Raw genomic sequence first — 12,029 nt, 5'->3', positions numbered from 1 at the left:
CCCTCCTTTACCCTCTCTCTCCTCCTCTTGCCTCTCTCCTCCTCCTGCCTCTCTCTCCCCTCCTGCCCCCCTCTCCCCTCCTGCCTCTCTCTCCCCTCCTGCCTCTCGCCCCTCCTGCCTCTGTCTCCCCTCCTTCCTCTCTCTCCTCCTCCTGCCTCTCTCTCTCCTCCTGCCTCTCTCCCCCTCCTGCCTCTCTCACCACTCCTGCCCCTCTCCCCTCCTGCCTCTCTCCCCTCCTGTCTCTCTCTCGCCTCCTGCCTCTCTCTCCTCCTGCCTCTCTCTCCCCTCCTTCCTCTCTCTCCCCCTCCTTCCTCTCTCTCACCTCCTTTACTCTCTCTCTCTCCTTCTGCCTCTCTCTGGATCCTCCTTCTTCTCTCTCCTCCTGCCTCTCTCTCCCCTCCTTTACCCTCTCTCTCCCCTCCTGCCTCTCTCCCCTCCTGCCTCTCTCCCCTCCTGCCTCTCTCTCCCCTCCTGCCTCTCTCTCCCCTCCTGCCTCTCTCTCCCCTCCTTTACCCTCTCTCTCCTCCTGCCTCTCTCCCCTCCTGCCTCTCTCTTCTCTCCTCCTACCTCTCTCTCTCCCCCCTCTTGCCTCTCTCCCCCATCTCTCCTTTACCCTCTCCCCCCTCCTGCCTCTCTCCCCCGTCTCTCCTTTACTCTCTCTCCTCCTGCCTCTCTCTCCCCCCCCCTCCTGCCTCTCTCCACCGTCTCTCCTCTACTCTCTCTCTCTCCTTCCTCTCTCTTCGTCTGCTAAATCAAACAGGGAGACTCTAAGCATCAAACCCTGCAAGACAAGATGCAAATGGTTTATTTGTTGATATGTTTAGAGTTGTAATGTAGTGGGTTATAGAGCCCAGATGTTAGTTTACTGCAGCAGTGAGATACAGGCTGTTGCTGCAACAATTCTCTCTCTTTCTCCTTTACTCCATCCCTCTCTGATCCCTCTTTCTCTACTCTGTCTCCCCCAAACTTTCTTTCTCTTTGTCTTTCTCACTCTCTCTCCATACCATCCCTCTGTATCTCTCTCTCTCTCTCTTAGTCCCTCTCTCTTCCCCTCTCACTCCCCCTTCTCTCTTCCCGCACTCTCTCTCTCCCTCACCTGCTCTAGCCCCTCTCTCTCTCACTCTCTCTTGCTCTCTTTCTCTCTCTCTGACAAATAGATGGATCTACAGTGTCACCTGGTGGTCAACAGAAGAAGGGACGGTAAACCCAGAGAGAGGAAGGTTGAGAGAGAGAATGCTGCTTCTTGAATTATTGACTCTCTCTCTCTCTCTCTCTCTCTCTCTATCTATCTCTCTCTCAATCTCAATCTCTCACTCCCTCTCTCGTTAATCTCAACCAATCAATGAGCTGGAGAGAGAGAGAGGGAAAAATACAAAAGGAGAGGGGATTGAGACAGAGAGAAGGTCTGGAGAGAGAAAGAAAGAGAGAGAACGAACGAGCTTCATGTTTCATCTTTAACGATACCTCTGTCTCTCCCTCCATGCACACATCCTGGACTCCGCCCTCTCATTTGACCACCACATGAGACAGACTGTCAAATTCTCGTTCTTCCACCACTGCAACATCGCAAAAGTCAGGTCCTCCCTCTCCCGTCCTGCCGCTGACACCCTCATACATACATTCCTCTAACGTCTTGACTACTGAAACTCAATACTCTCCGGCATTAACTCAAGCCCCGTCCATAAGCTCCAACTCTGCAGCCCGACTCCTCACCCACACTAAGTCCTGGCAGCACATCACTAATGTCCACTCCACTGACTCCCTATCTCCAAATGCATTGATTAAAATATCTTCTTTCTGACTTACAAAGCCCTTCACCACCTCCCCTTTACCTCTCAGCCTTCACCACCTCCCCTTTACCTCTGAGCCTTCACCACCTTGTTCCCCTTTACCTCTCAGCCTTCACCACCTCCCCTTTACCTCTCAGCCTTCACCCCCTCCCCTTTACCTCTGAGCCTTCACCACCTTGTTCCCCTTTACCTCTCAGCCTTCACCACCTCCCCTTTACCTCTCAGCCTTCACCCCCTCCCCTTTACCTCTCAGCCTTCACCACCTCCCCTTTACCTCTTAGCCTTCACTACCTCCCCTTTACCTCTCAGCCTTCACCACCTTGTTCCCCTTTACCTCTCAGCCTTCACCACCTCCCCTTTACCCCTCAGCCTTCACCACCTCCCCTTTACCTCTCAGCCTTCACCACCTCCCATTTACCTCTGAGCCTTCACCACCTTGTTCCCCTTTACCCCTCAGCCTTCACCACCTCCCCTTTACCTCTCAGCCTTCACCACCTCCCCTTTACCCCTCAGCCTTCACCACCTCCCCTTTACCTCTCAGCCTTCACCACCTTGTTCCCCTTTACCTCTCAGCCTTCACCACCTCCCCTTTACCTCTGAGCCTTCACCACCTCCCCTTTACCTCTGAGCCTTCACCACCTTGTTCCCCTTTACCCCTCAGCCTTCACCACCTCCCCTTTACCTCTCAGCCTTCACCACCTCCCCTTTACCCCTCAGCCTTCACCACCTCCCCTTTACCTCTGAGCCTTCACCACCTCCCCTTTACCTCTGAGCCTTCACCACCTTGTTCCCCTTTACCTCTGAGCCTTCACCACCTTGTTCCCCTTTACCTCTCAGCCTTCACCACCTCCCCTTTACCTCTGAGCCTTCACCACCTTGTTCCCCTTTACCTCTCAGCCTTCACCACCTTGTTCCCCTTTACCTCTGAGCCTTCACCCACTCCCCTTTACCTCTGAGCCTTCACCACCTCCCCTTTACCTCTCAGCCTTCACCACCTCCCCTTTACCTCTCAGCCTTCACCACCTCCCCTTTACCTCTCAGATAACAGTTTTTTATAAACTCACTAGAAGACAGAGTTAAAATAACATAAATTAGGTTACTCACAATAACCATAGTGCCATTTCTACAGGAGTTGATATGCTTCCCAAGTCTTGTGTTGCTTATAACCCACAAATTCCGATGCCCCAGATACTCAACTAGTCTAAAGAAGGCCAGTTTTATTGTTTCTTTAATCAGAACAACAGTTCTCAGCGGTGCTAACATAATTGCAAAAGGGTTTGTAATGATCAAAACAGGAGTGATGGTTGCTGATAATGGACCTCTGTACTCCTATGTAGATGTTCCATTAAAAAGAAGCCGTTTCCATCTACAATAGTTATTTACAACATTAACAATGTCTACACTGTATTTCTGATCAATTTGATGTTATTTGAACCTCTCTGGGATATGTGGGACGCTAGCCCACCTGGCCAAAAGCCAGGGAAAATGCAGAGCGCCAAATTCAAATAAATTACTATAAAAATCTAACTTTCATTAAATCACACATGCAAGATAGCAAATTAAAGCTACACTTTTGTAAATCCAGCCAACATGTCATATTTCAAAAAGGCTTTTTCGGCGAAAGCAAACAATGCTATTATCTGAGGATAGCACCTCCGTAAACAAAGAGAGAGAATCATATTTCAAAGCTGCAGGCGCGACACAAAATGCAGAAATAAAAATATAAATCATGCCTTACCTTTGACGAGCTTCATCTGTTGTCATTCCAATATGTCCCTGACACATCACCAATGGTCCTTTTGTTCGATAAATTCCATCGATATATATCCAAAATATCCATTTATTTGGTGCTTTTGATATAAAAAACACCGGTTCCAACTTGCGCAACATGACTACAAAATATCTCAAAAGTTACCTGTAAACTTTGCCAAAACATTTCAAACGACATTTGTAATACAACTTTCGGTATTTTTTTACATAAATAATCAATATAATTGAAGACGGGATGATCTGTGTTCAATACAGAAGGAAAACAAACTCTAGCTAGCTTTCTGGTCACGCGCCTCTATCTAACAGTACACTTCAAGTGACCCTCGTTCAAGATGGCCGTACTTGTTCATTACACAAAGGAAAAACCTCAACCAATTTCTAAAGACTGTTGATATCCAGTGGAAGCGATAGGAACTGCAAGGAACTGTGGAAGCGATAGGAACTGTCCCTTAGAAATCTGGATTCCCAATGAAAATCCATTGAAAAGAGAGTGACCTCAAAAAAACATCTGAATGGTTTGTCCTCTGAGTTTCGGCAGCTACATAAGTTCTGTTATACTCACAGACATGATTCAAACAGTTTTTGAAACTTCAGGGTGTTTTCTATCCAAATATACTAATAATATGCATATCTTATCTTCTGGGGATGAGTAGCAGGCAGTTGAATTTGGGCATGCATTTCATCCGGACGTGAAAATACCCCCTGTCACCAAGAGGTTAATGGACAAAAAATATATGCTTTTCTTTCAAAAACAAGGACGTTTCTAAGTGATCCCAAACTTTTGAACGGTAGTGTATGTGAATGACAAAGATATCAAAATTGGAGTAGTTGTCCAGAACCGTGGGCAAGAGGGAGGACACGGGCTCTTAGGTACCAGTGGACCTTGGACGGTCCACAAAACGTAGACAGGCCAAAATCTGTCATCATCAAGTGGCCCACAATGATGGTTTTCGTAATGGAGTCCGATGGGGAAGCGACCTGCTGAACTGTGGTGGTCGTTGGGGAGGGTGCCACTGGGCAACTGTGAGAATACACCCAGGATCCTTGCTGACTCCCAGGGATATTTCTTGAACTGCATTGTTGGTTGAGGGCTTGTACATCAGCATTTCACTGTTATATTCGGCCCATGTGACAAATCAAATTTGATTTGATAGGTCCGTTTCAAGTGGGGCAAAGATGGCTGAATGTGATTTTCTCGGACAGATGACGGGTGGCCAGAATACCTTCGTGACCTCCTACGCCTTGAGAGTGTACAGTCTGCCATGGTTCGCGGAGTTCAGCTAAACATCTGTTGGATTGGGACAGATCAATGACTCATTTAAGGCTTTGCTATAGGAGGCATTAAAACAATTGTTATGGTTTGCCTGGGTTGCAGCAAGGCCGGTGTACTTAGAAAGCAGGTTATCCTTTTTCTCACAGCCAAGCTACCAGAGAGGAAGAGAGAGAAAGAGAGAGAGATAGGTAGAGAGAGCAAAGCCTAATTTCAGCACATCCACCAGCCAAAGCGCTTGCCTGTCAAAAAAGCTTTTGACTCAATTTGGCATGAGGGTCTGCTACATAAATTGAAAAATAAGCTTGTTGGGGGAAAAACATACAACATTATAAAAAACATCTACACAGACAACAAGTGGGCTTTTAAAATTGGCCAATAAACACAAACACATTTATTTCCTCGTGGAGTGAGACAGGGATGCAGCTTAAGCCACAACCTCATCAACATATACAGTTGAAGTCGGAAGTTTACATACACTTAGGTTGGAGTCATTAAAACTCATTTGTTAACAAACTATAGTTTTGGCAAGTCGGTTAGGACATCTACTTTGTGCATGACACAAGTCATTTTTCCAACAATTGTTTACAGACAGATTATTTCACTTATAATTCACTGTATCACAATTCCAGTGGGTCAGAAGTTTACATACACTAAGTTGACTGTGTCTTTAAACAGCTTGGAAAATTCCAGAAAATTATGTCATGGCTTTAGAAGCTTCTGATAGGCTAACTGACATAATTTGAGTCAATTGGAGGTGTACCTGTGGATGTATTTCAAGGCCTTACCTTCAAACTCAGTGCCTCCTTGCTTGACATCATGGGAAAACCAAAATAAATCACTGAGCATACTTCCAAAGTTGTGGCAAAAATGGCTTAAGGACAACAACGTCAAAGTATTGGAGTGGCCATCACAAAGCCTTGACCTCAATCCTATAGAAAATTTGTGGGCAAAACTGAAAAAACGTGTGCGAGCAAGGAGGCCTACAAACCACTGGGAATGTGATGAAAGAAATAAAAGCTGAAATAAATAATTCTCTCTACTCTTATTCTGACATTTCACGTTCTTAAAATAAACTGTTGATCCTAACTGACCTAAGACAGGGGATTTGTTACTAGGATTAAATGTCAGGAATTGTGAATAACTGAGTTTAAATGTATTTGGCTAAGGTGTACGGTAAACTTCCGACTTCAACTGTATGTCAATGACTAGGGCACAAGAACAGTCTGCATCACTCGGCCTCACCCTACTAGAGTCTGTTTGCTGATGATCTGGTGCTTCTGTCCCCAACCGAGGAGGGCCAACAGCAGCACCAAGATCTTCTATATCTTCTAGATCTTCTGAGTCTGACAGTATGGTGTTCCAAAAGGTCCAGTTGCCAGGACAACGTATACAAATTCCATTTAGCCACCATTGCCCTAGACCCCATATTAAAAACTATACCTACCTCGGCCTTAACATCAGCACCACAGGTAACTTCCACAAAGCTGTGAAAGATCTGAGAGACAAGGAAAGAAGGGTCGTTCCACACCATCAAAAGGAACATACAATTTGACATCCCAATTAGGATCTTGCTTAAGCAGACGCTTTAAACATATCACTCTATCCTCTCCTTTAAACACATCACTCTATCCTCTCCTTTAAACATATCACTCTATCCTCTCCTTTAAACATATCACTCTATCCTCTCCTTTAAACATATCACTCTATCCTCTCCTTTAAACATATCACTCTATCCTCTCCTTTAAACAGACCCTTTATACATATCACTCTATCCTCTCCTTTAAACATATCACTCTATCCTCTCCTTCAAACATATCACTCTATCCTCTCCTTTAAACATATCACTCTATCCTCTCCTTTAAACAGACCCTTTATACATATCACTCTATCCTCTCCTTTAAACAGACCCTTTATACATATCACTCTATCCTCTCCTTTAAACAGACCCTTTAAACATATCACTCTATCCTCTCCTTTAAACAGACCCTTTAAACATATCACTCTATCCTCTCCTTTATACACATCACTCTATCCTCTCCTTTAAACATATCACTCTATCCTCTCCTTTAAACAGACCCTTTATACATATCACTCTATCCTCTCCTTTAAACAGACCCTTTAAACATATCACTCTATCCTCTCCTTTATACACATCACTCTATCCTCTCCTTTAAACAGACCCTTTATACATATCACTCTATCCTCTCCTTTAAACAGACCCTTTATACATATCACTCTATCCTCTCCTTTAAACATATCACTCTATCCTCTCCTTTAAACAGACCCTTTATACATATCACTCTATCCTCTCCTTTATACATATCACTCTATCCTCTCCTTTATACATATCACTCTATCCTCTCCTTTAAACAGACCCTTTAAACATATCACTCTATCCTCTCCTTTATACATATCACTCTATCCTCTCCTTTAAACATATCACTCTATCCTCTCCTTTAAACATATCACTCTATCCTCTCCTTTAAACATATCACTCTATCCTCTCCTTTAAACATATCACTCTATCCTCTCCTTTAAACAGACCCTTTATACATATCACTCTATCCTCTCCTTTAAACAGACCCTTTAAACATATCACTCTATCCTCTCCTTTAAACAGACCCTTTATACATATCACTCTATCCTCTCCTTTAAACATATCACTCTATCCTCTCCTTTAAACAGACCCTTTATACATATCACTCTATCCTCTCCTTTAAACAGACCCTTTATACATATCACTCTATCCTCTCCTTTAAACAGACCCTTTAACCATATCACTCTATCCTCTCCTTTAAACAGACCCTTTATACATATCACTCTATCCTCTCCTTTAAACATATCACTCTATCCTCTCCTTTAAACAGACCCTTTATACATATCACTCTATCCTCTCCTTTAAACATATCACTCTATCCTCTCCTTTAAACATATCACTCTATCCTCTCCTTTAAACAGACCCTTCAAACATATCACTCTATCCTCTCCTTTAAACATATCACTCTATCCTCTCCTTTAAACAGACCCTTTAAACATATCACTCTATCCTCTCCTTTAAACAGACCCTTTATACATATCACTCTATCCTCTCCTTTAAACAGACCCTTTATACATATCACTCTATCCTCTCCTTTAAACAGACCCTTCAAACATATCACTCTATCCTCTCCTTTAAACATATCACTCTATCCTCTCCTTTAAACATATCACTCTATCCTCTCCTTTAAACATATCACTCTATCCTCTCCTTTAAACATATCACTCTATCCTCTCCTTTAAACAGACCCTTTAAACATATCACTCTATCCTCTCCTTTAAACATACCCTTTAAACATATCACTCTATCCTCTCCTTTAAACAGACCCTTTATACATATCACTCTATCCTCTCCTTTAAACATATCACTCTATCCTCTCCTTTAAACAGACCCTTTATACATATCACTCTATCCTCTCCTTTAAACAGACCCTTTATACATATCACTCTATCCTCTCCTTTAAACAGACCCTTTATACATATCACTCTATCCTCTCCTTTAAACAGACCCTTTATACATATCACTCTATCCTCTCCTTTAAACAGACCCTTTATACATATCACTCTATCCTCTCCTTTAAACATATCACTCTATCCTCTCCTTTAAACAGACCCTTTATACATATCACTCTATCCTCTCCTTTAAACAGACCCTTTAAACATATCACTCTATCCTCTCCTTTAAACATATCACTCTATCCTCTCCTTTAAACATATCACTCTATCCTCTCCTTTAAACATATCACTCTATCCTCTCCTTTAAACATATCACTCTATCCTCTCCTTTAAACATATCACTCTATCCTCTCCTTTAAACATATCACTCTATCCTCTCCTTTAAACATATCACTCTATCCTCTCCTTTAAACATATCACTCTATCCTCTCCTTTAAACATATCACTCTATCCTCTCCTTTAAACAGACCCTTCAAACACATCACTCTATCCTCTCCTTTAAACAGACCCTTTATACATATCACTCTATCCTCTCCTTTAAACAGGCCTTTTAAAAATCACTCTCTCTCCTTATTTAATTTAAACCCCTGGTTGCATATCTGGTGGGGTAAGTGTGTGTGTCAGAGCTCCATGTAAGTTGACTATGCAAACAATTTGGGATTTTCAAAACGTTCATTTTTCGTGTAAAAAGAAGTGATTCAGTCATTCTCTTCTCTACTGGGAATTAAACTCTACATAGTTCATGTTAATATTCACTCTCTGCCAGCTGCAGCTTTACTAGGTTTTATTTGCTGCACTTGTCCTGTACGAGAGATCAAACTAGAGCCTGCAGGACTTGTTTTGTGGTGTCAAAGAATATATCTTTATGACAGACCTCTCCCCATTTTTATAACGATTGAGACGAGTTAGCGGAGACCGCATTCACAATAAATGCTGCGTATCAAGTAAAAATCAGGTCCAAAATTATTTGTCACAGAATACAACAGGTGTAGGCAATATTTACTAAATAAACAAAAAATTAAAAATGTAATAAAAAGTAACACAATAAATGTAATGAGTTAATATACAGAACCGGTACAGAGTCAATGTGGAGACTATATACAGGGTATTACGGTACAGAGTCAATGTGGAGGCTATATACAGGGTGTTATGGTACAGAGTCAATGTGGAGGCTATATACAGGGTGTTACGGTACAGAGTCAATGTGGAGGCTATATACAGGGTATTACGGTACAGAGTCAATGTGGAGGCTATATACAGGGTGTTACGGTACAGAGTCAATGTGGAGGCTATATACAGGGTATAACGGTACAGAGTCAATGTGGAGGCTATATACAGGGTATAACGGTACAGAGTCAATGTGGAGGCTATATACAGGGTATTACGGTACAGAGTCAATGTGGAGGCTGTATACAGGGTATTACGGTACAGAGTCAATGTGGAGGCTGTATACAGGGTATTACGGTACAGAGTCAATGTGGAGGCTATATACAGGGTATTACGGTACAGAGTCAATGTGGAGGCTATATACAGGGGGTACCGGTACAGAATCAATGTGGAGGCTATATACATGGGGGAACTGAGTCAATGTGGAGGCTATATACAGGGGGTTCCAGTACAGAGTCAATGTGGAGGCTATATACAGGGTGTACCGTACAGAGTCAATGTGGAGGCTATATACAGGGGTACCGGTACAGAGTCAATGTATAGGCTATATACAGGGTGTTACGGTACAGAGTCAATGTATAGGCTATATACAGGGTATTACGGTACAGAGTCACACCCTGTATATGTGGAGGCTATATACAGGGGTACCGGTACAGAGTCAATGTATAGGCTATATACAGGGTGTTACGGTACAGAGTCAATGTATAGGCTATATACAGGGTATTACGGTACAGAGTCAATGTGGAGGCTATATACAGCTGGTACCGGTACAGAGTCAATGTGGAGGCTATATACAGGGTGTTACGGTACAGAGTCAATGTATAGGCTATATACAGGGTGTACCGGTACAGAGTCAATGTGGAGGCTATATACAGGGTGTACCGTACAGAGTCAATGTGGAGACTATATACAGGGTGTTACGGTACAGAGTCAATGTATAGGCTATATACAGGGTGTACCGTACAGAGTCAATGTGGAGGCTATATACAGGGGTACCAGTACAGAGTCAATGTGGAGGCTATATACAGAGGTACCGGTACAGAGTCAATGTATAGGCTATATACAGGGTGTACCGGTACAGAATCAATGTGGAGGCTATATACAGGGGCTACCGGTACAGAGTCAATGTGGAGGCTATATACAGGGGTACCAGTACAGAGTCAATGTGGAGGCTATATACAGGGGGTACCGGTACAGAATCAATGTGGAGGCTATATACAGGGGGTACCGGTACAGAGTCAATGTGGAGACTATATACAGGGGTTACCGGTACAGAGTCAATGTGAAGGCTATATACAGGGGGAACCGGTACAGAGTCAATGTGGAGGCTATATACAGAGTGTACCGTACAGAGTCAATGTGGAGGCTATATACAGGGGTACCAGTACAGAGTCAATGTGGAGGCTATATACAGGGGGTACCGGTACAGAGTCAATGTGGAGGCTATATACAGGGGGTACCGGTACAGAGTCAATGTGGAGGCTATACACAGGGTGTTACAGTACAGAGTCAATGTGGAGGCTATATACAAGGGGTACCGGCACAGAGTCAATGTGGAGGCTATATACAGGGTATTACGGTACAGAGTCAATATGGAGGCTATATACAGGGGTTACCGGTACAGAATCAATGTGGAGGCTATATACAGGGGGTACAGGTACAGAGTCAATGTGGAGGCTATACACAGGGTGTACCGTACAGAGTCAATGTGGAGGCTATATACAGGGGTACCAGTACAGAGTCAATGTGGAGGCTATATACAGGGGGTACCGGTACAGAGTCAATGTGGAGGCTATATACAGGGTATTACGGTACAGAGTCAATGTGGAGGCTATATACAGGGGGTACCATTACAGAATCAATATGGAGGCTATATACAGGGGGGAACTGAGTAAATGTGGAGGTTATATACAGGGGATACCGGTACAGAGTCAATGTGGAGGCTATATACAGGGGGTTCCAGTACAGAGTCAATGTGGAGGCTATATACAGGGGGTACCAGTACAGAGTCAATGTGGAGGCTGTATACAGGGGGTTACGGTACAGAGTCAATGTGGAGGCTATATACAGGGGGTTACGGTACTGAGTCAATGTGGAGGCTATATACAGGGGGTACCAGTAGAGAGTCAATGTGGAGGCTATATACATGGGGTACCAGTACAGAGTTAATGTGGAGGCTATATACAGGGGGTACCAGTACAGAGTCAATGTGGAGGCTATATCCAGGGGGTACCGGTACAGAGTCAATTTGGAGGCTATATACAGGGGGTTCCAGTACAGAGTCAATGTGGAGGTTATATACAGGGGGTACCAGTACAGAGTCAATGTGGAGGTTATATACAGGGGGTACCGGTACAGAGTCAATGTGGAGGCTATATACAGGGGGAACCGGTACAGAGTCAATGTGGAGGTTATATACAGGGGGTACCGGTACAGAGTCAATGTGGAGGCTATATACAGGGGGAACCGGTACAGAGTCAATGTGGAAGCTATATACAGGAGGTACCGGTACAGAGTCAATGTGGAGGCTATATATA

Source organism: Oncorhynchus mykiss, chromosome 32, assembly GCF_013265735.2.
Source record: "Oncorhynchus mykiss isolate Arlee chromosome 32, USDA_OmykA_1.1, whole genome shotgun sequence".
Classification (NCBI taxonomy): domain Eukaryota; kingdom Metazoa; phylum Chordata; class Actinopteri; order Salmoniformes; family Salmonidae; genus Oncorhynchus; species Oncorhynchus mykiss.
Note: the sequence above shows the minus strand (reverse complement) of the source record.